At 41.8% G+C, this 25,759-nt stretch overlaps 1 protein-coding gene across 4 annotated transcripts in view; it reads left to right on the top strand.

The window, feature by feature from the left end:
• Window positions 1–25,759, top strand: part of TSPAN9 (tetraspanin 9) — a 186,917-nt gene that overhangs the window by 98,583 nt on the left and 62,575 nt on the right. The gene's annotated exons all lie outside the window — the stretch shown is intronic.

Genomic DNA, 25,759 nt, shown 5'->3' with positions numbered 1-25,759 from the left:
TCCCTATTTCAGCAGTCGCGGGGATTTTTTTCCCCACCGGTTGGATGCTATGTTATGAGCCTGACCCAATCCTTAGTGACAGCTTGTCGGGCTGATTAATGTAGACTCCAGAGAATAGCTCTTTGCTGTCTGATTGATTCATTTCGCCAATAGAATTCACATTCCTGTAGTGTGAATAATAAACAAGTGATTTAATGAGTTCCCCAAAACCTATTCCAAATGGCGTATCCTGACTGGAGCAGCGCATGCTTTTAGAAAGCTTAAATACTTGCTGTATGTTACATGCTGAAGATCCACTGAATTACATGTGTCTCCCATAAATCCAAATTAGAACATTAAAAATGAATTTTCTTCGGTGCTGTACCATTAAGACACATTACCAGAAATTTCACCTACATTTAAATTGTTAGTTACTTCCAATTTTTCTGGTTCTTAAGCACTGATATTTTTTTTTTCCCTCTCTGTGCTTCCCACCCTGGAATGTGTTTCTCATGAAACTACTATTTCTTTGCAGCATCCACTAATTTTTATCTCAAAAGGAGCCATGCAAAAGGTGGGAGGAAATTTATTCTTCCTCCAGGCTGTCATTATCACGTGTATCCCTGATGCTGGTATTTTTTTGGTGGTGTCCCACCTTGTTTTGGGGTTCTGTGTATACATAGGTATTGGATGTTCTAGTTTCTGTGTCTTGGGAGACTCTCAGGAGCACGAAAGAACAGGGAGCATTATGGCGCAGCAGGAAGATAGGGGAGTGGAGCCAGAGCAATGGAAAGGAGAAAGAATTTCTTGTTTGAATCTGGATGGTTTCTGTTTCCTTATTATTCAAGAACTCTTAAAACTGCCATTAGGTGATCCTGATTCTGGATCTACAAAGAGTTCTCCAGCAAACACAATCAAGAAGGGTGTGCATAAAACTAATATAAAAAGAGGAAAACAACACTATTGTAATTCTATATGGGCTCTTGCTTGTGGAGCATATACGTAGAAGTATTTTTATCTTTTAAAGCTTTACTGTGTGCATCATAAAGAAACATGAAAGAAAATGGGGGAAGTAAAAACATCCATAGTTTGTTCCCCTCTGTCCCTCCTGGTTTCTTCCTCCTCCTTTCTTTTGTCAGAACCCCCAGCACACAATGTGTTGCTGCCCCAAGTTTAGCTGTACACCTACCTAGCTGTTCTCCACACCCAGCCTTGCTGGTGCTAAAGTCGTACCTGCCCTTTTGTGATTCAAAATTTGAGTAACTGAGTGAGGGAAGGAAAGATCCTGATGAGGTTATGATCAGGTTTCTGAGGAATAACAGCTGCTGGCTTATTTGCTTGCTTTCCCAGCCTCCATCAGAGAAAGCTGAGAGGGTTCGTTTGCACTTGTGTGAGGCATTGCTTTTATAAATCCGATAGCGCTGTGCCTGCATGCACACGGTTCTCTGACGTGACTTCAGGGTTTTGAGTGGATAATTGGTAGATTATTTTTTTTCTGTTGCTGTTGAAAGATACTCAACACCTTCTAAAGAACCTTCTTTCTGTCCTCAACTTCTTGGTAAAAGGTTCTAGAAGCTGTAATTACAATACCACTTTAATGACAGTCTCTGGCATAATTTTTTGCTTCATTGCACCTTGAGGGGGAGAGGGAAACTTCTTCCTTCATTCTTTCTGTCCTGTAGTGTCTCCTGCTTCTCTCTGTCCTTCCAAGACTGCAACCTGATGTGACATTCATTTCAGCAGTGGCTCTTTTTGCTGCAGTATCAGTGCAGATTTATGTCTGGGCATTGATGCAATGTATTTTCTAGGTAGTCAGCTCAAGGTTATCTGTGTTACGTGTTGTGGGCAGGTTTAGCAAAGAAAATGTTCAAACCCAATAGCGTGAAGAGGAAAAACAGGCTTATTGTGTTATGGCTGCTTAGGATTATATAGACTATATAGACTTAAGATGTGTCTTAGGGCTGGCATGAGCACGGCAGTGCTGAAACAAAAGGCAGTGTACAGAATCAGGAACATACGCTTGAAAGGAAAAAATTTGGGACCACAGAGACATTGCAGTGTCATCACTGTGCTGGATGGACCTGAATTATTTTTCCTCCAAAGGATTAGGTAGTATTTGTGGTGCCTGTTTTGCATAAGTGAAGTGCCCCATTATTTTCATATAAAAATAGTTTAAAACCGCAGAGAGCATGACATTACACGTGATTGAGTTTGAGATTGTTTTAATGATAAGGCACAGCTCAGCTTCTTGAGGCTGAGCAGAGGCAGCCTTTTGCCTAGCGTTCCAGGAAGAAGGAGCAAGAAGAGGATAAAAATGTTTTTAGTTCTCCAGGGTAAAACAGTGGGCACTGGAGAAAGACTGTGCCCAATAGTCTTAGTCATGAATATGCTTAATTTAAATTGCTTTTGAGTACTTGACACTAGTAGAGCCCATTAAAATATGCCTTTTTGATAGACTTTGTTGTTTTCAGTAAAGTTGTTATTTTGTAACACTTGTGCAAGTACTTGGAAAATCAGTCCTACCTGAGACTCATTTTTAGAAAATTAGACCTGAGCCATCAATTGAAAAAAAAACCACCCAACAAAACAGACAACCAAAACCACCACCAAACCAACAACTTCAAGGGAAGTCCTGACCTCAGACATCCATAATCAAAGGTAGGATTTTTGAAAGCTTTCATCACTGACTGGGCTTTGCTGCTGCTGAAGTCAGCTGTCTGAAAGCAGAACGGATTGACGGCCAGTTTCAAACTGCTGTATGCCTGGTAGCCCGTTCAGTGACTGGCCAGATGCTAGTGCCTGAGGATTTGTTAAGCTTGTTCCCAACAGCTTGTGACAGAGTTCTTTGTGTCTTGAAAACTCCGTTGTTTGTCTTTCCAGCTCCGTGGACAGGAGTCATCTTGCCTTAATTATCTATGTTTGCCAACAGATGTCTGCTATGGAGATCTGTGCTATAGATGCTGTATCTGAGAGATTCCCCAAAAGCTTCCTTCATAGATGACTGAGAGGCTATGGCTAAACTTGTTCTAATGTAGATGATTCAGATTAGACAGGTAAACATGATTACCAGAGCTTCTGCTTTGGTACTTTGTAGATGGCTAAAGCAAAGTGAGATGGATCTTAGCTTGAATATTCAGTTTAGCGTGTGTGATGCTGAGTGATAAATGACGAGGATATTTCCATTTGCAGACTCCCAGGGCGCATGCTGTTGTTCTAGCCTTTTAAACTGTTTTTTTGTTGTTTTTCTTTTTGATACATAGTTGCCTGTCATTTAGTGGGAGACAATTTAAAATGTCTTTGCCATTAAGCAAAAACTCTCACCTTGATTTAGTTGCTGTTAAGTCAGATGACTCCAAGTTATCTCTGTTTAAGTTACTAATTAGGAGGAGACTTTAAAAAGTTTTTTTCAGAGCCTAGTCATTCAAATATAGCAACAGGGATAGAAAATACATTTCAGCTGACAAGTGACATGAGCTTTTATTTAACAGTTCTTATTCAAAGGTACTGAATTGGGAAGACCTGCTTAAATGAATCCATTCTTCTGTCTTCAGAATAGTGTGGTTTTGTAAAAGAGATTCCTGCTCGTTCTGGACTGATACGCCCATGTGATCCCATGGCAAAAGCATAAAGAGCTCCATTTATTCATGACTTCATGGGGACTTTCCACAGTGAGTGCAAGCCAGCAGCACAGGAACGCTGCCATAGCTACCACTGAGCTGTAACCTTCAGGCAATTTCTTTACAGAGTTTTTCTTGAGTAGATTTGCTTACAAAAAGGTGCCTGGTGATGATGCCTTCCAAATAGGTTTGGGATACGCTGGCAGAGGGACACGTGAGAGTGTCTTACTTTGTGTTAATCTGTGCTGTAGATGAAAGGCTTTACAGTTTTTTCATTTCCTAAGGAAAAACTAGGGGTCAGAAGTGGGAAGAACCCAAGGACCTGGGTGATACTGGGTTTGCTTTGTGGTTAAGTGCAAGTTGCTTTCTACTGCTGCCTTTCGTGAACATAAGTGAAATAAGTAAATAAAGTGAAGACTCAGGAGAAGCCTAATACTAATACTTTTCCTCTGCTAACCCTCCTGAAAGGAAAACTAACGAAAAATCCAAGATGAAGATAGGGAGGAGTGTTAAGACACCTTTCTTCTTCAAACTTCAAAGCCGTTTATTAAGGATTACAATTGATGTCATTGGAGAGAAGTCTTGGGAAGTCACAAATAGTACTTTTCAAAGGTAGGCAATGAGGTACAGAGGGCTTGACTGTCTCAGCCAGGGCCATGCAGGAGGGCAGGACAGACCTGAGAGCAGCACTGGGTACTTCCCTTCTAGTCAGGTCCCTGGCTCCTACAGATTGTCCCTGTGCTTTTTTCCCCCCTTTGGTTTTTTGCTGTAGTTATAGTGACCTCTGGACTAGCAAGCGGATGAGGTGGCATTTTATTAGCAACATTGCTTGTGGTCTGAGGGCTGTATAAAAGTGACACTTAATGCAGCCATTTGTGTCTTTTAGGTGTCCAGCTCTTCCTGAGACTTGAATTAAACTTCTCAGCAGTGGAATGACACAGGGTACATACCTCATGGTTAGGAGAGCTCTGGGGAAGGTTTCAATAAGTACTTCAGGAGTGTGAGGTGACAGCAATTTCTTTTAGGTCCCTTTGCTTTGTTCCTGCGTGAGGCTCACCTGGGTATGTTGTCGGACAGAGCTGAGCCATGAGTGTCATCTGCATTCTAAAGTGTTCAAGCCACACATGGCTCAAATGCTGTAAATTGGCCATCTGTGATGTAGGTCGTCATGTCTATCGACTTTGGTGACTGAGGTAACTTGGAGAGCTTTTCACTTCTTGGCCTTTTAGTGCTTCTTTAGCCCAGGAGCAGACCTGCACGTTTCACAGAAACAGTGGCTTTGTTGAGGCAATGAGACCCTGCAAGCAGAACTGCACCAGCTTCTTGAAGAACAGAACTTGCATGTGAAAGCATGGCTGTCGGTGAAAGTGTGACAGAAGAAAATAGCTCAGCTAGTCTCTAAAGCCCAAGGCTGATATTTCAGGGTTCAGAATCAGCAGAAAAAAGCCCCCACAAAACTCTATGTGATAACTGCAAAGTAAGCACAACTGATGGGAAAAAAAAACAAACCAAACCAAAAAAAGACATGTAATGTAATAGTGGACCTCCCTACTGCTTCTTGACACTGCCTCGTGGAAGAGAGCCATGGTCGTTGCAAGACACTGGGGAATAGGAGTGGTTTAAATTTTTGATGCTCAGGACAGAAAAATCTTTTTGCTTGAAATGGAAGATAGAGTTCCCTGCGAGAGGGATTGTGTGTGATCACTGGCACTTAAAATAATGTTGCATATGGGTCACAAATACTCGGTTCAAAATGTTCTGAGACAGGTTGTTGCAGTCAGGTTTTTGCTAGGCTCATTCAAAAATTGAAGCAAGTGAGAAATTGATTGGTGAGCTGCAAAGAGAAGCCTAAAACTAACTTGAGCCCTGGTACGTAGTATGTACCTGCCAGCCAAGCAATTTATCCTGGGCAGAAACTTTAACTTCTGTGATTTTGTCTGAGTCTACTACTCCTGGTGGCACCCTGCAGGTAACCTAGAGTGGGGCACAGTGCGGTTCTGCCTGTGTTGTCGTGTGCAGAAAGAACCGTCTCAGGATACCACTCAGCAGCTGAGGTTCTGCTTGATGATATTCTGAATGAAAAGACCGTAGAAGGTGCTCCCGGCAGCTGGGAGTTTGTGATCTGAAATGGGAAGTACTTCTCCATACATATTTACATACAGTGAGCTGGAATCTAAAGTTATAGAAAATTATTTATGAGAGCACTGAGAATTGAACCTGTGTTTCCAGAGATGGGGTTAAAGGTCTTGGCTGCAATACTGTTCTTCCTCCCCTTAGGACCTCTAGATGACGACGAACTTTCTAGGATGTTAGAGGTTTTTTGAAGTCTGTAATTCTGCAGGCACTTACAATAGTCTACAATGTCTCCTTTCTGAAGTGATGCTGAATCCAGAATAGCCTGTGGACTTTGTGGAGGGTAAATGACTCTTGAAAAACATGATTTATCTCTGGCTTTTGCAACTGGAGAGGAGGAGAGGAATTGCAGGAAGAGGGAAGCAGCCAATCTGTGCCTTTATAAAGCCAGAGTCCTGCTAATTTCTCTCTAGTTTGTGATTGTTGTGTTCCAAAAATAATTGTGGAGCAGTTGATTGTAAATGTGGTGAAAGCTGTTGAAATGAGAAGAGTAATTGAACAGTGAAGGGAATATGAATCACACGCTGTGAATCCTTCCAGAAGACAGATGAACTTCACATGTGATGGCTAGGGTCTGTCCTGACCCCCAAGCTGGGGTTCCCAGCCTTAGTGAATGGTCCCTTTGACTGTCTCCTGGGGATCTGCAATCCAGCCCCTCCACACAACGCCAGGGTAGATATTGACTGTATGTTTTGTTTTCCTGGCTGCTGTTTACCATGAAATGAAGCACATACTCATTCGAAAAAGTGAGCCAGAGCTGTCATATTCTTGGAGGATGGCTAATGAGAACAGAGTTTTTAATTACAGTGGATCTTTACCACATGTAAACTGACCATCTGTTAGAGGAGAGTACTTGTGAAGGAGAGAGAAAAGATACAGTGTGTACCTTTCAGTGAGGATGCTGCTCACTGATACGACAATAATAGGTGTTAGCCAGGAGGATTCTGGAAGTTTCATCCTATTGCTCTTAGTAGCTGAGTTGTCCTTAAGCAAATGGAAACTTCCTTTCATGCTTTCCAGTAGTGGGGGTTGTCCAAGATGACCAAAGTCTTTGTGGTAAAGTGTGGCATTTTTTCTTACCACTTCAAAAAACATTTTATTTGAGGTTCTTAGGCTAGGGTGGAAGACTGACTTTGCTGCTTTTACACTGCATGAGTGCCTATGCCATTGATGCCATTGGAAAGAAATCTGGGGAACTCATGAACAGTACTTCTCAAAGAAAGTGCACTGAGCTTTGTGCAATGAAATTCACAGATAAGGTAACATGAGGCTGTCATGCACACATGTGGCCTTCTAAAGGGATGAAGATTGCAGAATGAAGAGTGAATCCTGAGCAAGCATTCTGGCTAGAAGGCAATCCAAAAAGGTAGCCATCTTTTTAATAGAAGTATTTGTTAGCATTATTTTTAGTGTTTTTATGAAATCAAATGAAATAATCCAATTATTTTAATGATGGTTGCAAATAGGTATGTGGGGGTGTGTGTGGGGATGTGTGAAGATTCTGCGTACAGTGGTGTAATAGTTACAAGATGTTGCTCTGAGAGAAGTTAGCCCCTTTTTACTTGCACTCATAGTAATGCAGGAGTGGTGGAAGGTAAAACTTCCCTTCATCTGTTGCACTTACTGAAGTAACAGCATTCCTCTGAAAATGCTGATTCTTCATGCCCAGCACCATGCTCTATAGAAGCTCTTCTCCGCTTTACTACCTGTGGTTGATGGATGGGTTAACTAGCCCATGCAGTTAGCCTTTTCCTTGAAAAGTCCATGACCATTCCCTACTTTGCTCTCCTCCACTTTTTCAAGCCACGCATGAGTGTTAAGTCATGCTAAGGTGATCTGCAGTCTGGTTGGTTTGTCTAATTTTTGCTTTTCAGTGCAGTTTTCTGTTGAAATTCTTTCTTGGTGGCCAAGATTTTTTTAATTAATAATGGAAAGCCTTTTGGATCAGATTTATAATATGTTAGGAATCTATCTAAATGTCTTTGCCTATATGCACTTGCGAACACTAGTTGGAACTGTTGTACCAGAACCTTTCTTGATCTATATAGGGCCGATACCTGTTGTTGATGAAGAAAATGAAAGAAAAATTCTATGCATCTAAGCAGTTAAGCAGTGTTTGTAGCAAGGGGCGAGACACAACACAACTTTCCTTCGTGACCTCTGACCTCAGTGTTTACTGAAGCAAGAGATTTGATTGCCCATATCTTAGGATGCAGAGCTGCAAATTAGTGCATTTCGTTCTCTTTTTCCGTGTTTGTGCATGTCATCCTAATTGATCTCAAGGAAAAGCAAGGCTTTTTGAATTCCAGTTTGCATATTCTGTTCAGTCTTCTTATTGCCAAGAGTAATATTAAATGCTCTAGAGAGAAGGTCATTTATCATGAAGCGGGGATTTGGGACTACTGAAGAATTAGGTTATCTTTATGTTATGAAACCACAGTGTCAGAATTGGGTCACTGTTTCCTTTAAAGTCTCTGTGTAACTGGCTGAGAAATCTACAGAAAAAATTGAGGTAGCAAAGAGTGTGTTTTTGATGAACCAGGGAAGAGCACTCAGTTTTCTGGGTTGACACTGGTCAAGTGCACTGCTAAGGGATGCGCTGATGCTGCAAGTCACTCAGGTGGATCAGTAAAGGCACTTTTCTCAAATCTGTGTAAAAATGACGCCTCACATAGTGTTTGGGGGCCATCTAGCAGATGATGGGATTATTTCCTTTGGGTGAGAGGCAAAACAGCCTTCCTGGCCACTTTTCAGAAGTGCTGGAGTGCTAATCCTGGCATCGTAGCCAAGACCAGCTCGGGTAATTATGTGCCGTCTTCTTAAATTCCACATCGTGTCTGAGTGGGCTGACTATTCTTCAATTCACATCCCAATCGTGGTATCACAGTTAGATGTTTTCCCTGATCTGCCTTGTGCTGATTATGTAGATCTTACACAGTGCTTACCACTGTTGCGTTCACCACCGTTACTGTTCTCCTGTTATCATTGTATTGAGGTTTGTAGGAAGAGATGACATCTTTATTTGACCAAATAACACAGTTGGAGAAAAAAGTCTTAATATAAGTGTCAGAACAATGACTAGTAGAGACCCGAGCTTGGTTGCGCAAGGTGTTGTGTAAATGCAGAGTTATAGGCAGGGTGTGTTTTGAGTTCTTACACACTTGGAAGATGAGGCAGGTGGAAGGACCAATGTGTGCAGTAAGAGTGAATGATGGGGTGGCAGGTAGAACTTTTGGTGGTGAAACAGGAGTGGAATTACTTCTGGAGGTGGTGAGTTAATTCACAAGATATAGGGGGGGAAAAGAAGTGTAGGAGAGATGGGACTTCTTGGCCCTCTAGGAAAAGATGACGGGGAAACTGTGTAGAGCAGAGATTAGCAGGTTGTGAAAGCTGGTGTTCAAGCAAGTGGCTGATCGGAACAATGGAAGAAACTCTCCAAGTGAAGCTCTGTGATCGCCAGTACCTGTGTCGCCTGCGGTGGAACAGGCGGGGGCCCGTTCTCTCTGCTTGGCCTCTGGGTCTGGGTTCCTTGTGCACAGCTCTGCATGGCTTGGGGCGACTGTGGAAGGCTGTTGCGTGTCTGTGGACGTAAAAGGGGGAAGAGCACCTTGTTCCAGAGCTTTGGGGAATACAGATAGTCCCACCTTGTCCTTTTTGTTCATTTTCCACTGAACGTTGCATGAGCACATGGTGCAGCAAGGTGCTGGGATGGAGCATCTCACCTAACTGGAGACCGCTCTGGTTAGCGCAGCTCCTGTGCCACTGATGAAAATGGTGCAGAGCTTTTGAAGCAGCTTAGGTGGGCCAGCTTTCTGTGCTTTATCCTCTGCCTTTGAAAGCAAGGAGAAAAGGGCTCTTAGCTTCAGATTAGTGTTGCTACTTTGAGAGGAATATCCTCCGATTGGAAAAGTCCTGAGAAGAGAACCCTGGACTGTTCCCCGGACCACCTGCTCGCAAAGTGGCTCTCTTCCAGCTGCTGTGGAAGATCTTGCTATTTGTTTGCGATACTGGGGAGCTCTTGCCTTAAACACGTCTGCTGTTTTTGTTAGCGTCCTAGAGTATAGTTACTTTTACTGATGCTAGTTTATGTAAAAATTAACCCTGAAAAAGTGGCTTTTTCATTCAGTCATTCCCCGTAGAACTTGCTGATTACTTGTCTTTTAGCAACCAAATATAAAAAGCTAAGTGTTTTGGCAAGTCATTTTGTGCAAACCACAGCAGCTGGCCTGGATGTGGCCCAACCTAGGTGTAAGATCTCTCCCCCACTGGCTTCTCATGGCCCCCGTACCTACGTGAGCACAAGTGACATTTCAAGTAGCCTGTCCTGAGGGACAGAACAGTTCTTCACTCGTTGCAGTACTTGTGCTCAATTAGGAGAGCTCAGCACATTTTTCTTGGAGCTCTTTTTATTGTCAGAAACCAAACCCCTGACAAAATGCACAGGTCTAGATTTATTTTTGGACTGCTGAGTTTTATGTTTTATCTAACCATGTTCTCTTTACGGAGAGGAGCCATCCTAGCAGATGATGTGTTTATTTCCTTTGGATGAGAGGCAAACCAGTGTATTTTCACTACTTCAGCTACTCAGAGTCTGTTTTTGGTTTTTTTTCGGAATCTTGTCCTCGTTTCAGATTCCTTAGTTACTCCATTGCTGAACAGCAGAACACGACCACCCAAGAGAACAGCTTTCCACTTGTTTGTGTTGTGCAAATGTTAAGTTTTAAACTTTTAGAAGCATGTATTGTCTAGTAATGCTTATAGTGTATCTTATCTCAGTGAGCAGAGATGCAGAGCATGGAAAAAGAGAAGAGGTAAGTTCTTACAAATCGTGGGGGTTGGTTGGTTGGTGTTTGAGCGTGCTTACAGTGTTCTGACTAAATTAAGCAATGAAGAGTCTCTCAAAGTTATGGGGGGAAAAAAATCAAGCTCTATTAAATGCTTGCAGTAATGCATGCTTATTTTGAGCTGTTTGCTTCATCAGTGTTAGCCTGATCTGGTTTTGCTGTTCTGCCTTCTTGATCCAAAATAAATTCCTTCTCTTTGTGTAGTAGCTCATTTTTATTACGAAGTGTGTACTAACGCTGTATGGGTAGGTGCAAGACATCTAATGATGTTACCTCTCTTGAGTGAATTAGAGCTCCATTTGACACCGGTAAGACTGTTGGGATGACTTCACCAGCAAACGATAAGATGGTAGTGCTGCAGTTGGAACTTCAGAGGTTTCATTATTGTCAAATATTGTGGCTTTGAGTCTCCAGTCATTCATGAGTTATCTCAAGGCCTGGATCTCAGAGCCAGATGAATATTCAGAATACTAGCTGAAAAGAAACCAAACAAAAAACCTAGACAAAGCATTAACCCTCGCAGTTTTGAAGAAAAGCTTGAAAACACGAGTCAAAACGTATAGGGGGAAAAATAGAGACAAAAAAAGAACCCAGAAGATATTAATTAATAAAAAAACAACGTTTTTTGGTTTTGTTTTTTAAACCCTCTTAAACATGAATTTTAGAGAGGCCTGACTGTTAGTTTTTACTGTAAACAGAGGGAGTAAAGAGGAGAAGAGAAGGTGTGCATTTGGAAAGCGAGTAATCGGGCTATTGTAATAGCAGGAACTGCCATGAAGTTGGAAGTGAGAGAGGCTTCTCTTGTAGTAACTTACAACTAAAAGACTTTTAAGAGTAAGTCCTTCCATTGACTGATGATGCTCAGCTCCTTGTATTTTCAGTGGGAGTTGAGTGATGACTCAGCACTTTGCTGTCATGTTCGCATCGATCTGTTTTTTGAGAGAGCTGAAAGGGGTGAATTAAGAACTCCAGAGGACAGTAAAACTTTTCCCACTTGTAATGGTGAGGAGCAACTTTTAGCTGTGAAGGAGACAGCAAAGCAATATACTCCAAAGCAGATTTTATCACCTAACAGCAGCGCTCTCTTGAAATAGTTCCTAATACTTATTGGTGTTTCTGTGATTTGAGATTGCAGTGCTGGTTACACATGGAGGTTTTGGGGGCAGCAGTTGTGCTTTGGAGCAGTGCTTTGCCTGTCGTGGGTGCTAGTACACGCAAACCAATAGTGATGCTGGTAAAGTTGAAGATCTTTTTTGTCCTTCTCCCCACACGGCAACATTTCTTACAGAAGCCTGGCATAGGCTGGTTTCCGTTTTCAAACAAGCCATCACCTGTGCTGTGTTACTTCTGAAATCTGTTCCACAAAAAGAGCAAATGCTTCATCAGCACCTTCCGTGCTGACTAAGAGGATACCAGAGAACAGCGATGTATAGAACAGAGAATACTAGAGACGCATAGAATAGTTAATGTATAGAGACAGATGAATAGAGAATATGTATAGATGTATAGAGAATACAGATGTTTAGAGAATACTGGAGAATACCAGATGTGGTGCTTGTCTGTCGTACACATTAGTAGCATCTTGGAATGAATGCCTCTAAACAAAGATTAAATTTTAAATACATTTCTGAATATTTTCATAGGGTTTTATGTTCAGCCATATCATAAGCTGCTTTAACTGCTGTCTCTGATTGTATGCATCTTTGAGTATACCTGCATTAACAGGGAGATGAGATTTGTTGCAAGCCACAGTTGCTCGCTGTATTACTTACTTTATTAAGTAAGATGTGTCTGTTACTGCTTTCTCTGGCAGACTTTCTGTTATTAGGCAAGAACTCGGTGGCCCAGTATCTAAAGCATATAGTTCAGGATAGCTTCTTTATAGCTCTGAAGTGCTTTGAGATCAGCCACTGCGTGGGATTTAATTGCGGGGGCAGGAGCAGGCTGCTGGGTGATCCAGTCCCCAGCCATGGAAGGAAGCAAACTAGTGTCTTTGGGGGGCTTCTGCACCTGACACCTTGAAGTTAAGGGGTACACCTCCAAGCCAAGCACATTGTGTGTTAGACCAGCGAGCTCTGGAAAGCTGCTGCTGTCCTGCTGTTTTCTGCTCTCCCACCTGCGAGAGGGTCCCAGCCTGTTTCCCCTGCTCCCGTGCCCACCCCCGCAGCTCTGTGCTGGGTGTCTGCAGTGCTCCGCCACAGTCAGGAGCTGCAGTTTTGCTGCTTGTAGGGTTGTGAAACCTGGTCACTGGGTGTTCTGCAGCAAGGAGTGTCTCAGAACTGGTAGTAAATCAGAGGAGGAGTGAACTCCCCCCCTCCCCCCAAGTTTTGTAGGAATGGATTCTTAAGGAATTTGCTCTCATTTATACTTATTTACAACTGTTGTGATACATGCCTAGAAAAGGGCTTGCTAATCAGATGGGCTTGGAAGAACCATTGTGTAACCCCTCCTGTATCTGATGTGTGCAGAGAGAGGAGTCAAAGCCACGTGTATGCCAGAATTCGGATGTGTGGTGGTCCTTCAGCCAGCGTTTCACAGGGCTAAAGTAATGTTTCCTGGTATTTAAACTACTTCAGTGTTTCCTGGTATTTAAACAGCTTTAGAGGAGGGCAATCGTTTAGGCAATTTCAGAAAGACTTGAAATAAAAGCTGGCTTGAATCAGTCTTTCCTCTCTTTTGGGTGCTGTGTGCTAGAGTTTGGAAAACATTTGAGTAAGGCGGCCTTGCCAGGGGAAGGGACTGAGCTATTTTTACTAACTCCTTGAAATGGCAATTCCCTTCTGTTCTCCTCTGTTGAAGCCTTCAGTATCAGTGAAAAGTTAACTGTCTGCTTGCCTAACGTAAGCAGGTTTTTGGTTGCAGAACAGAGTTTGGGTTCTGTCAAGCAAACCTCCTACACCTGTACATCTTACCCTGATGGTGTTCCAGAGGGAACTGGATGAGGTCATCCGTGTGTTTGTTCATCCCTGATATTGCTGATCAGATGTTAGAAAAGCTGCCAGTTGCTTTGGGCAACATGGGGACTGGGATGGGCTGGCAGGTCATTCCCTGTCAGCCGGTAATTTTTTCAGTCTGTTTCAAACTGTTGACCTAGATAAGGTAAAAGACAGAATATCCTTTGACCAGCTTGTCTTCCCTGGAGCCATCTGGCTCCTTCCCCGCCCTGCACGTTTGCATTTATAGTTCAAATGCTGAAAGACTGGATGGTGCCTTGTATTTCATGGCTGCATGCACTAAATGGATAAAGCAAAAAACATTTATCAAGTAACTTTCTTAAGAACCTCATTTCAACTTACTGAAACTTGTCTCCCCCAGTTACAACTGAATTTCCGTTATCCTGTTAATACGTTTTTCTTTTAAAGGAAGATGAGGAGTGATACGTGAGCAAGGTAGTAGAATTGAAGGAACTCAGGTATTCCAAACTGAAGCCTCGTACTACACGTTGACAGTGCACGTTATAGTAGCTGCACGGCTCAAGTGAAGGGTTTGTGACTATTTTTGTTTGTAATACCTCAACTGCAGGTGAGTTTCCAGCTTTCCAGCAAGCATTTTAGGAGTAGTCAAACTTTCCTACCCAGAGGTAGGAATTTAGATAGATTAAAAAAAAAATGAGACTAGTATTACAAAAAAAACCTTACAGCAATTCTTGATAGTGCTTGCTCTGTGTATGTTTGTGTACGTGTGTGTATGTGTGTTTACGGAACAAAAAAGAAAATCCAGGAAAGAATTGCTCTGATGTTATATAAGCTTCCCGAGTAACTCCTGCTTTGGCTTGCCTGTAGCCCTCACTGCCAGGTTTATTACTTCAGTGAGGTTTGGTAGAACCCAGTTAAGTCCCCCATTGTAGCAGTCCCTACAAGTAAAAGCAAAGGAGACAGCCCTTGGCCCTTGAAGACTGTAGTTAAGAAATTTGACTGAATGCGATAGTTGATACCCAGCCAAAAAGTGAAATTAAGGGCAAGGAGTAAGTTCGCTGTTGTGTGTTAGGTTCTTAGTGCTTTAAGTCTTGGTTTGTGACAGTCGATCTATGCTGGGGGCACTTGGCTGCTATTTTTGTGAGTTTTTAAAGGAAGACCAGGCATCTATCTTCACGTTTTGAAGGGTTGAATTGACCCCGTGCTGTGTATTCAGCAAAGAAGAAAGCAAATAGTGTTTGGAAGATAAAAGTGTCAGTGAATTCATCGGTGAACCATACATGTTCAAAACATGATAAAGGAATTTTTACAGCTGTAGTAGAGAGGTGGTCAGTTTTGTAGGGGTGTTTTCCCAGTGCAAGTGTGGAATGATGTGAAGGTACCTTACATAAGAAATGTGCCACTGCACGGCTGCTGAGCGGCAGTGGCATTGCTTCTCACAGAAACAATTCTTTACGAAAAAATAGCATCCATCATCCAGTGCTGAGTGGTAGAAGCAACTCTATTGCTTTTATGTTGAGAGTTGTTTCATTTGCCTATGTTGACACATCAATTACTTCTACATTTAGAGTTAGGATCTAATTAATTGGAAAATTAAGTGCCTTGCAGTCATTGCCTGGTTAAAGTGCAGCAACAGCAGCTTCTTATTCTGGTACTAAAATGGCAGTCAAAGGAAACACACTTTTATTCTTTTTTCTTTCTTCTTTTGTTGTTGGGGTTTTTTTGTTTAGTTTTTTTTTGGGGGGGGTTGTTTGGATCTTTTGGGTTTTTTTGGTGGTGGTTTTTGGCTTTTTTTTTGTTTTGTTTTGGTGGGATCCTGCCTCCTGCTTTTCTGGAGGACAACTTTCTCTGTGTCCGTCTGCTAGGACCATTGGAGAAGGCATTCCGTCCTTCTCCAGCATACCTGATACACTTCAAGATTCCCTTTTTGGGAATCAGGAAGCAGCTCTATCTGTTCTTCCCTCAGAGCAGGGGTTTGGCTGGGGGTACCTCCGACTCCAGCCATGGCTGTGTGTTAGCCACAGCCCTGGCTGTCCAGAGCACCTCTGCGACCTGTCGGTGCCTGGGGAGCATCCCGTGCAGTGCTGGGGCTCTGTTCAGCTGTGTATCTCACGGACAAGGGAATTGTTGACACCTCTGTTACGGATAAGGCAAAAATCAGGAGGTCTAGCACATCTCTTAGAACCATGGTGTCATTTTGGAAGCTAGCAGGATTAAAAATAAGCTTTCCGTTTGTGTGTTGACACGTTTGCTCTGGATGACAAGGCATCAGAGCCTTATTTTAATGGAAGTCTTTTTTTTTGGGTTGTTCCTTTTTTCTCAGATGTATGGTATTGTAAGCATCGCAAGTTTAACCATAAAATATCTCTGGTCTTCTGAGCCATAAATTACTAAATACAATGTATTTATCTAGTCTTGTTGGGCTGGCAGTGCGCTGGAGGCTTGATTTGTGCTCTTATGAAGTGCTTTGTTACATTACACAGAGAGATTAATCTGATTAAGTCTTACATAAAGAAATTATCACTTGCTTGTTCAGCATCCTGCTTTTCTGTCATACTTTCATGGCACATGGTTGGACATTTTAATAGCATTTCCACTGTAAGGCCCTATGTGAAAGGCTTGTAACATAAGCAAATGGCTTTCCTGCATCTGCACTTCTTAACATTGCAGAAGGAAGAACCTGCAAGTCATCTTCAGTTCTGTGTGTATTGAGTCACACAGCAAGAAACCTACCATCACTCAGCAATTCTCTTCCTATGCAATGTGAATGACATAAAGCACAGTGTAACGGGTGCTAAAGTCCACAGTTTTAATATATGGAAATCTAAAGACACATCTCCATGCTTGTTCTTTATTGTTTTGCTCATATTTGGCTCAAATAGTGACTTTAACAGTTTGATTTATAGTGCTGCTGCTTTGCTTACAAATTGGAGACGTTATTGTGCTAAGTCTGCGTTTAAAATCGATGCAGAGTAATTGCAGTGTGCTCATAGTTTAAAGACATTAACAAGAGGAATGTGCTATAGCAGCAATACTTGGCACAAACACAAGCAATTACAGCTAAATTCCATGTCCATTTCCAAACTAATGTGAACAAATTTTTACAGTATAGGTTCTTAGACTTTGCAAGTTGGTTACTATGGAAAGAGGGATGAAAAACATCAGGCTGAGCTATCTTGATTAACCATCTTGCAACAGCATTCTGTTTAAAACAGGTATACTGCTGGTCTCTCCTCCAGATGCAGTTTTTCAGATGTCTGCCTCCACGTATCTGCTGCCTCATTTGTTATAAAGTCTTCGGTCATCTTGAGTTGTTATGATTTGTATTCTGTTGTAACTTTACAGTTTGGCCTGTCTTCCTCTTATTTACCATTTTTTTTCAACTCCATTGTGCACAAATATGACCGGTTGTGTTTGGTGTACCTACATTAACACGTTCCCAAGCTCTCCTGGCAATTGGCACGTTGCTGCTAACAAAGCAAGTTGCTTGGTGTAGTGGAGAGTGTCTGCTCCTCCTGTAATAAACAAAGAAGGTGCAATTGTTTGGTTTCTGTGACTGTCAGCAGTGATTCAATAAATTAATTTGCTATATGTACTTGAAGTATTTTCCACGAAAATGGAGGTTTTTTTTCAGTCACCTTGTTTGCGTATCGGAGAGTTTAGGGTACAAGCAATGAGAACGTGCTGTTACGTCTCCCTTTCTCTGACGGTGCTTGTGGATCTTGTGTAGGTAGAGGAGAGCAGTAAACAGCGGTAACTGCAAATCCACAGAGATAGTGAAAGGCCTCTGGCGTAGGTGCTGGCTGATTGGAGATTGCTTTAGAATTGTGCTGTTGCGTTTTACCTGGCAAGGCTTGAAGTTGACTTGTGTCCCGATGAGTATTTATACTTCTACTAGGAAAGGTGCAGGGGAGAGGTGCAAGTGGAATTTCATTTGTGATCTCCTGCCAGGTATCAATTAAAGGTATAAGAAACGGGCACAAGAATTGTCATGAAAGCGCTGAACTAGACAGTGGCTTAGACAAAAGGATGCATGTTCTTCAGCTGGTATCATATATGGTCTGATGTTCTGTGATGCATGACAGACAAATAGTGACAGCTGTCACAAAGCATTTAATTTCAGGTTTGACCTGATTCCATCTTCGGGTTACCCAGCTATGTATCTACGCACCTCCACTTTGCAAAATTGTTAAAAATTGGAAGTTACTTTATCACTTCGTGAGTGAATTGCTCGGTTTGGCTGTACAGGAGAGTGTGCACGTGTGTGTATTATGGCTTTAATGTTAGATTGAAGTTATGCTGCACAGCAACTCAAATTATTTTATTATAAAGATAAAGGAATTTTCTCTGTAGGTGAGTAGGAAGCTAAGAATATGAGTGTCAACAGAGCTAAATCAGGATGTCAGCATTTTACTACTGTTTTTTCACAGCTAGAATTTCTTTCTCTCTTTGGTTGCATTTTATTGGAGGAAAACCACCTTGCTTGTTTCTCCTAGTATTGATTCATGCCAGGAACTGTAAAAATGTCATTAATGTTGTATGTTAACACTTGAAAAAATGAAAAGGTTCTGTCTTCGTCTGAGAAAAAAAATTCCATTATTGCTATTATAACCTTCATGTAATTGCTAGCTTTCTTGCAGCACTGCTTCTTGGTTCTGATGTCCTTCCCAGTGGTGAAAAGCTGCTTGGAAGTTCAGGTGACAGTATCTTCATATGCACAATAATAACGACATTTTACTATCACTTTACGCCTCTGTAGAGCCTTTCATCATTGGACTTCGACATGCTCTACTGTAGGAATATTTGGCATCTGGAATGAGTGGCTTCCTCTATCCAAGAATTACAGGTTCTTTACAAGTAAGGAAGATGGGAAGCGTCATTGAAATCATGTGGCCAGGGTCACACAGCAAGTTGCTAACCATTGAATAACCACACGAGAGCTGGGTGCAAGTGCTAACAGTTAGTGATAGACCTCAGAACCAAAGCCAGAAGCTGACAGTGGAAGTGCTGACTTGAAGCTAACGTGCTGTAGGTCTTACATTATTGTGCTAAAGTTATCGTACATTTAATATATTTTACACTTGAGAAAGCTGAAGGGCTTTAATAAACACAATGAGCCTGTCGTTGTGGAAGGGAAAGATGAAGGATATAAGTTTGTGTGAGTATGCAGTGCGTACCGGCAGCCACCTTTGTGAAGGAAGGAACCGTAACATTCCATCTACATCAAAAGTATGGCGGCGTTCTGTTTTGCGGCCTCTTAAGGTTTGCTGGGGAGTGCTAGTAAAATGGTAGTAGAGGTACACTAGTGCATCAAAAGGATGTGTGGAGTACCCTAAGAAATTAAAGGACGATGCACATTCTTTAAAGGATGCACGTAGGGGAAAGAAAGCACTTTTATCTTTGACCTGAGTTCATGTAGGAGAAAGGAGGCAAAAAAGGGATGCTAAGACACGTCTCTTTCCGGTGCCATCGCTCTTGTTATGCCCAAATGTAGTAAATTTATGAACATTTAAAAAAGCTGAAATGTCTACTGCTCATGAACGTTTCTCCACAGCTGATGATGGGAAGAAGGGGATGGGTCCAGCATTCCCAGTTCTCCTGAGGAATGCAGTGAGTGATCCACCCGTTGCAGGGGCAGAGGCTGAAGGTGACACTGGATTGATCAGTACTGGTAAAAACTCTCATCTTACCCTAAACATGTAGGAAAGTGTCAAGAGGAAGATAAAAGAAGATCCTTTATGCTGGCATCTGTTCTAGATGCTTAACAAAGGGGAAGGTGAGGATGAGGAGTTCCGGGGGAAGTAGATGGTTAGAATAAACGATTCAGGGACCCTTGGGATGCTTAAACAATCCAGAAACCTTCTGCGGGAAAATAGGTACTGAAGAAAATGCACTCAATAAATTTCTATAATTTTAATGAAAAACAATTTTCTGTCACACCAGATGGTGGAATCTGACAGTCTTATATCACACCGTGGTGGGCTGAGCTGATCTTGCAGTCTATGCTGGAGTTAGGCAAGATGAGGACTAGATTGGGTGATCCTAGAGGGAGGCTGTTTGCTGCAGGATTTGGTGTTGGGAATCAGCAGATGGTGCTCTGTGTTCCCATTCAGAAATAGCTAAATATGCTGTACTACAGGGAGACGCAAGCTTATGATGAGAAGTTTGCTGAGATGATGGGTTGGTTTTGCTTACAGCTGTCATAGTTTCAGGCTAAAGTTTTATTGTCATCTCTTTAAGATGACATCCTTTTTTGACCTGTGTAGTTTTCATTCGGGGGGGGTATGTATTTACCTGGCCTTTAAAAGCCTTCTCTGGCACAGGGAAGACCCAGAGAACAGTAGTAGGTTCTAATCTCAGTGCTACCATTTGTTACATGTGCTGTCTCCAACGATAGGTGTTTGAACTGTGATGCTGATTTATGATGCATCGGGAAGGGTTGGCTGGTTGACTGGATGGCTGGTTACATTCCTGTACAGGGTGTGAAAGGATCACACGTTGCCTCTACTGTGAGGTAGTTCCTGCATCAGCTGATTTCTGTTTGGTGTGAAATGGTTTTTGGCCATTATAAATTAGCATTTTTTGCAAGATGGTCTGTCTGATGGGGAAAGAGGGAGACATTCAACTACTGCTTGAATCTGTCTTCCTTGTGATGGCCTGAGCCACGTCATGCCCAGCCTGTGCTGCTTCAAACTCATTAAGTGTGCCTTGATCGTTAATAAGCTACTTAAGAGAAGTGGTACACCTGAGAAGCACTCTTTGCAGCTGGCCTTTGTACATGATGTTGAAATCTTACAGATTTTTAAGTCACATGCTGATTTCTTAATCATCCAGGGTATATTAGACATTTGTTGGGTGCTGTCTGCAGTATCTGCAGTCCAGATAACAGATTTGGTATGCAGAGGATGAACCTGCTTCAGGCACTTTCTCAGGCTTGCTAATGGGACAAGAACTCGGGACAGAAAAAGTTCATTGGATTTGTTCAGGCAGACAGCTTGGGATATGTGCATGGTGCAGAAGGGCTTGTTGAACACCTATACAGACCTGCTCTCCGCATGTGTAAGTCATAAAACACTTCTGTAGATTAAACAAAATAAACCTCTTATATACAAAAGATGAAAAATATGAAAAAGCTATCACAACCTGCAGGAAAGTACTAGAATTCTAGGTCTGTACAGTGGTGCACAGTTAAGCAGAAATGACTGTGTGATCTTTGCGAGTGGACCGTATTAGAGAGTACGAAAATTACCCCCATGGATCCTAGAATTCCTGCTTCGGGAAAACTCCTTTCTAAGCCTAAATCTGTGATTCTGTTAACTTTGCTTTCATAGTCAAGTTGCACCAGCAAGCTTTCTGGTAGTTTCTCAGTGCTAGGAGCACTACAAAACCATAGTCTGTTTTATATTCCCAAAGAAACAGAATGTCCATCAAAGCCAAGCTATAAATACTCCTGCTTACCAGTGTCGTTCCAAGTGTTCTCAGGGTGTTTGCAGTGGGGGATTTCTAACATGAACATTTGAGGTTTTTTCTAGTGGTCTAGGATGGTCCTGTGAAGGTCAGAGGCTATAAGCAAGCGATACTTCGCAGGGAAACGTATTTATTTCCTTATACCAGTTGATACCTCCCCCAAAAGGGGATGATTTCAGGCATACAACTTCTTTGTTAGACTTGGATTCCTCCCGTCCCTACGTTTCTTCAAATCACCTCCATAGATTTTACTAGAAAACAGCCAGGTTTGACATACACCCGTCTCGGATTTAAAGCTAATAAAAACTGGTCATTCAGGACGAGGACTCTAAAAAGCTCCTGAATGGTAGGCTGATGTCATCTCTGCTCCTGAATGCTATAAACTCCATATGAGCTGCTGCAGAATTATTTCTGCATCATGAAAATAGCCACTGTTACTCAGCTCTGGCACATCTGCCACTAGCAGCAGCAGTGATTGGTGGCGCAATTATGGTAGAAGCACTTTGATTAAGAATATTGGGGATAAATTCATACTAAGGTATTTGCATGGCATGATCCAGAAAATCTTAGCTTTCTTAACGTTTTAAGATTATTTCAGTTAGAGGTAATAATTTTGTCTCAAACTCGAGAAGCAAAAGGTCACGTTCCTGCTTCCTTTGGACCTGTCCGGCCAGGACAGCACGGGAGGAGTCATGGCCAACCTGTGATTTTGGGAGACTTCTGGTCTGATTATGGTGGTCGTATAGACTTTCAGTGTGACCTTCAGGAGTACGCTCTGTTCCTGTGTCAGTTCTTCACCCCTCAGTTGGAGGTAACGGTGCTTCTTTTGCAAGGGTATTTCCTGGAGAAGTTCATTCGTGCCTGTGAAATGCCTTAGTAATACGGTAAGGGAGCCACGTAAGTATCTAGATAGAGAAATAAATGCAAATGGTACCACCTGAAGGTGAGGTTACCTGGGTGCTCACAACAGACCTCTCATTGTAACATCTTTTTAATGGCTCAGCAGGCACAGGTGTTGGTCTCAAGTGACCTATAAAGTACCGAGTACGTTGTGTGCGTTTCTAATATTATCCTGAGGATCAAGTATTTTACTTTATGTGATGGTAGCTGTTTATGCCATAACACGTGAAATTAAAGGGTTTGGACAACAGTCACAATTCCATATAGGGATTATTACCGTAGACTCCAACTGCATGTTTACCCCTGGGGGCAGGGAGAGGAAGCGAAGGAAGGTGAGGCTTTGGCTTATTGGTTCTTGGACAGTAAAATAGAGTTGCATAAGGGTGAATTCAGTTCACTTGATTTCTGACTGCTTTGAATACGTTTCAATAGGGTCAAAATGGCCCATACTCGTCTGAGGTTAATAGGCTACTCTTAACATTATTTAAAAATGAACAGAGTAGAGCCTGTCCAAAAATTGTCCTGAAAACCTGAAAGTAACCAAAGCTTTGGCATGAATGTAACTCTGGAAAGCAGAACTGGTGAACTGAATTTTGTTCCAGTAGCTGTAGAAGTTTGTTAGAAGACCCACCACTTACTTTCATGGGATTTTGGGTGCTTATTGCCAACTTCCTAGAAATAGCAGAGGAACAAATAATGCTGAAAGGAAATTGAAAAGAATCTTGGGTAATGGTAAGGATGTGGCATAGCTCAGATCCTGCAGCTGCTGTTTCTGAGAAAACAGATGTCTTTGGGGGATTGCTTGACCACCAAAGAAGTGGCCTATTTCTGCTGCAAAGGTGGTGAGATTCCAATGATTGTAAAATATGTACCGTGTTTAACATCTAACTTATTTTCATTGTCCTGTGCCAAGCAAGAAAAGAATTGGACTGTTCTAAAGTTACTGTTACAAAACGAATTTAGTCTGCCTAGCTTCCACGGTGCAAAATAGCTTTCTGTTTATTCTGTGGATTAGTACCCACATGCATAACGGGTACACACAAACTAGAGTTCTTTTGATGGAGAAAGCCCTTTAAATTATAAGCAAAAGATGCAGCAATAACTATTCCCGTGAGCTGTTTTGCAATGTCATACCTCTTCTATTGGTCATCTCAAATTTTGTTCCTGTGACATCTTGCTTGCTGCCTGGGAAGGGAAAGTCTTGTGTCATGTTTAGATGTGTTTGGTTTCCTTTGGGAGTAACAGTACCACAACTCTGCACAAAATCTACTTTTTACTGTCAGCTTTCCAGGTATTCCTGCCTTCGACAGGTTCTTTGTGTGCTGTGTGTGAAGTGAGATGGACTCCTTGATGAAAAGGAGTCTCCAGTTGTTGTACAATCCAGCGTGTAATAACTATATACAGACTTTTCCTTGTTTAACACTCATATGAAATTGTTTCTGTTCTATATGAAGAAAAAGTTGGCGGTTTACTATTGAGAGTTCAAAAGAATTCCACCGGGTTTTAAAATTAGGGCCCTTTTTAACATTGAAGATTATTGTAAATACAACATCAAAACATTTGAGGAATTTTTGGAGAAGAAAAATGACTGTTGTGAGGAAAGCTTGTGTTCCATATATAATGCAAGCTCACTGCAAAGAGCTGTTAGTTACATAGCTGAGACTTCTAAATGCAACCTTAATTATGCAAGCTCTTATCAGTTATATATAGAAGACAGTCCATAGATAGAGCAATCTAGTATGTCTTGTGACAGCTATGACTGTATTAAATTGCATACTCTGGTGGCATTCTGCCAGCTAAATGGGACTGTAAAATTGAAAGAATAGGATTATTCAAAAATGCTAAATCTGTCCTAAAGCCACTGCTACTTTATCTCTCTAGGTATGCAGCTGGGTACGTTGGTACTGAAGGTTATAGAAAGGAGGTTTTGCATCCCAGATCAGCAGTAGCAATATTGCTCTTATGCTATAAAATATCACATTCTCTTAATATGTTGTACATGTTGTACATGACATAGTTGCAGTGACAGCCTGCTCGGTGACCCTAAACAGCTGAAGATATCTGTTTCCTTGGAAAATTTCGGAAAGCAGCCTTTTTGGAGAAAATGCTTTTCATCAGCTGGTTATATGTTCCCAGTATCTGTGCAGTTTGTTCCTCTCTGACTGTGTGAACCATATCTGTGAAAGTACATTTATTGCTTTGCTCTTCCATCTGCTTTTGCTTCTAGGACATCATCTGATATCCCAGTCCTTTCCATGGGATGTCACAATTTCTAGAAGGAGTGAAGTTTGGGAAGTATGACTATTGTTGCAAATGTAGAGATAAAAAACAGTCACAACTTACTTGACAAGTATGCAACTTCTGCCATGGAATCAGTTGCCTCTCGTTCCCCAAATAAACTGAAATTTCAACATGATCCTCACAGCTGATGTGCAATCTCTTTCTCTAGTACTGAATTCTGTTTCAGGTTTGAATTGTGTTGGACGAGGTCAAGAATAATTTGGGTGGGGCTTGGAAATACCTTTACTGAGTTCTTGATTCTGCTGCAGGCCTCTGGGGTGATGTTATGGGAGATATTTTTGTCTCATTTTTTTCTTGCTTCCCTTTCTGCAGAACGGAGAAAACTTTATTTTCCTTTGTTTTCATTGTCTTGCCTGTCCAGTTGTGGAGTGTCTAGCATGCAGCCCATGGACTGAATTTTGCCTAGAGAACCATTCTGCCTCGCCTCCCAGCTTCCCGTCTCTAATATTAAGCAGGGAAACACACAGCGGAATTCGAAGTGTGCTGGTCAATAATGATTGCTTTTCCTTTCAAAGGTGTAATCTCCACTTTGTGCTCCCGTGTTAGTTCAAAGGAGAAAAAGGAAAGTAAGAAGGGAGAGTTTATTGATATTTCTAATAGAGTTAACATGTCTAGGAATAAGTCATTGATGCTTTTGATAGGTGTGGGAGGAAGGGATGTTGATTTGCTATGGAAAATTAGTAATATTTTTGAGGGGAATGTGCATCTTTCTGCGTAAATAACGGCATGCTCTTGGCCCAGAGATTTCTTACTGTTAAATTATCAACTGAAACGTTGCCTCAGCAAAACTTCTGAACTAAGAATAAGAAGTGACTAATAGTAAACACACTTCAAAGTAGCAGGTTGTGTGGGGACCTTAAAAAACCCCTGGAAGTGAGATAAGAATTGTGTGAAAACATGGTCTGAATGCAGGTGTTCTGAATGGAAGATGGCTTCATTTCATCCTGGTGTACTTCAGGCAGCTGTTGGGGAATGATTGAAAGACCTGTGAATCAGCAAAAGGATTCCTGCTTTTTAATTATAATTTTTATTATTAAAAAAACCAACAACTTTGAAAGAACTCCAAATAGGGAATGCATCAGGAACTTTTTTATTTAGTCTCTTTGAAAGATGCCATCAGGCTTGTTTGATGTTCTTGGGTGCTTCCGTCTGGTGTCACTGTGAGCGGGGGCTTGAAAGACCCACCTGTTCCTCAGGTGGCCAGGGCTGACACCACCTCTATACTTAAGTCCTTCATTTACTCTTAATATCTTCTATCTTCCCGCCCTCTGTTATTTTTGTTCAACTAGCCTGAGACCTGAAGCACTGCAGAGGATGAGAAAGGAATTACAGCTGAGTGCACCAGGCTTGCAACGTGCAGATTAGGTTAGTTAACATTAGGGTCGTTAATCAGGGTAATATATTGTGTGGAATTACATGCAATAAATTTGAAAAAAAACAGACTTAGGTTGTGCAGACTTAGGAGAGCAGACTGCCCAGAAATCTGCAGCGCTGTATCTCTTCCTCATTACTTATTTAAAAAGCTAGTTTTATGTTGGTGTTCTTACTTTTTTGCCTCTTCCTGAAAAACGGTAATTATTTAAGTTATATGTTGGAGGAGTTC

The sequence above is a fragment of the Falco punctatus genome, assembly GCF_963210335.1.
Source record: "Falco punctatus genome assembly, chromosome: 6".
In the NCBI taxonomy this organism is placed as follows: domain Eukaryota; kingdom Metazoa; phylum Chordata; class Aves; order Falconiformes; family Falconidae; genus Falco; species Falco punctatus.
This window is presented reverse-complemented; position numbering and strand designations above follow the sequence as displayed.